At 36.5% G+C, this 2,244-nt stretch overlaps 1 protein-coding gene across 3 annotated transcripts in view; it reads right to left on the bottom strand.

The window, feature by feature from the left end:
* The window catches only part of LOC100750157 (high-affinity choline transporter 1), a 23,780-nt gene extending 21,542 nt beyond the window's left edge, over positions 1-2,238 (bottom strand). For all 3 annotated transcript variants that reach the window (XM_012387874.2, XM_024368950.1, XM_012387875.2), the window contains exon 1: positions 2,040-2,238. The gene's annotated coding sequence lies outside the window, so the exon portion shown is untranslated. The remainder of the gene's footprint in view (positions 1-2,039) is intronic.
* Positions 2,239-2,244: the final 6 nt, after the last annotated feature.

Below are 2,244 nucleotides of genomic sequence, written 5' to 3' on the forward strand. Positions count from 1 at the left end.
TGGGAGGGGGGGGGAGAGAAAAATTAACGAGCAGAACGTTGCCGGGCCGAGACAAGAATAAATAGCGCGCGCGGCTCGTTATAAATTTGTAGAAAACTACGTCGGGTGAATTGAAATGGATGAAAGGACATTTTAGAGACTCTGTAGACCGCGAATCGTTTCTGAAGAGATTTAAAAAAAAAGAGAGGAGGCATATGGAAGAGACGAAGAAAATGAATATGTATAAAAAAGAGAATAATAAACGTAGAAGAAAGAGAAGAGGAAGAGGTGGAAAAAACGCAAGAACCAAGGATTAAATGGCTCAGAGACTCAGGGGGGAAACGAGTTTAAGAAGTTGCTCGATTTGTTCTTCTATTCGAAGAAGAAATTTTCTCGATAGGCTGACTCGATCGCTTTAACATTTTCACCGCAGGATATCCTCAATTGAAGCCACCTTTCAATCGAAGGAATAAAGAAGGGAACAGGGAGGAGAGAAGAGTAGAAATTGTTTATCGTATCGCATCGTAGAATGTGACTTGGTACATCAATTTGTACAGTAATTCGTTATAGGAGGAAATTTTGTTATAAAAATAGTAGAACAAAATTATATTTTGAAATAAATTTTAGACGAATACTGTGGATTTTAATGGAGTGATGGTTCTTCGAAAGATTGTGGAAGATCATTGAGGGTAAGAAAAAAAAGTAGAAAATATACTGTAATTTGTTTACGATATACTAAATCGAGACTAGTTCATAGAAAGATCTATATCCGAGTATCTGAGAACAAACAGAAAAAACAAAATCCTCAATTAAAATAAATTGCGGGTTAACTTAACTGTTACAGGAATCTGAATTCTCTCAAGCATTAGAATACATTACCGGATAACATTAAAATACATTACGCACTAGCTGTAATATATTCATAAGAAAATTTATAAAAGATTTGTACTAATTTTCTTCGTGTATCTTCTCTAGTATTTATCTCGTACTTATGTCTTATACATTTTAAATTCCACGCTGAATATAAGAAAATTCCGTTTTAATTAAAATTTCCGTTTACTAATTTAGTAAGTAGAATTAATCTCTCAGCTTGCATTCTATTCTACTGTCCACGTCCTGATATGTTTTCATTACAATGCCATTTCATATATGACAGAGGGGGACAATAACAAAGGACGATTATAGCACTCCTCGGTGATGCGACGTGACAAAGGACGAAGCGCCTCATTTGCAGCGCTGTTTGTTTTCCCAAAGAAAACTGTTTAACCGTTCAACCAACACCGATGGAAATGTCAAACGGAAAGTCAATCAAAGCAACGAATTTTTGTTCCAAGCTTACAGGATGATTAAATAATACTTAATAAATAGTTAGGTTTCATTCTTAGGTCCAAATAAGCCAAACAGTTATTGTTTACTCTTAAAGAATTGTTCCTGAGTTACCCTGTACATCTATCTATTCTGATCCATTCAAAACACGTTTACTACCGTACTTAATTTTTGAATCACATATACTTTCGCATTTTCTCTTTTACGAAAAGCATTAGTCTCAAAACTCTTCTACGAAACATTTAATGAAGAAACGAAAAGAAAGAAAACTTATCCTAAAAGCTTCTAGATCTTTAGATCTTCCTTCTTTCAAAAAACCAAACATGTAGGTAAAGGACATGCCTACCAATTTTTCTGTTGAAAAGAGAAAGAAAGAATAGATCAAAGATTACGTTTTTCTTCCCTGAAGCAGCTTATAAGAAACCGAAGATACAACAAATAGATGACGTTCGATAAGAGACATAAAAGAAAAAATGATTTAGAAATTACGTTTCCTTTTCCTGAGATAAACCTCAAGGAAAGAAGTGTGCATTTTCTTCCCACAGGCAATTCTTAAGAAACAGCAAAATACATTAAACGAATAACAAATTCGAACTTCCCCAGCATCGACAGAGGAAAAAGATACACGAAAAATCAGTTTTTCTGCCCAGGAAAACAAACGCGAATGAAGCAAAGCGAAGGAGAAACGTGGCTGGTTTCTCGAACGAAAGCAGGAAGATGTTATGGCGACTTACCCCGGAACACGCCTCTCACGTGAGAATCCCCATACTGCTGACTCCGCTTCGATTTCCAGCTGGATACTAGGAATCGGATCTCCTTGGACGGAGATCGACGTCGTGTCTCGTTTTTTCGTTTACGTGAAACGGCGACCAAAAAGGTCACCGGTTCGGAAAGAGGTCGACGAACAGAGAAAACGTAGACGCGTGGAAAGCACACAGG

This window comes from Bombus impatiens, unplaced genomic scaffold (genome assembly GCF_000188095.3).
Source record: "Bombus impatiens unplaced genomic scaffold, BIMP_2.2 scf_0491, whole genome shotgun sequence".
NCBI lineage: Eukaryota > Metazoa > Arthropoda > Insecta > Hymenoptera > Apidae > Bombus > Bombus impatiens.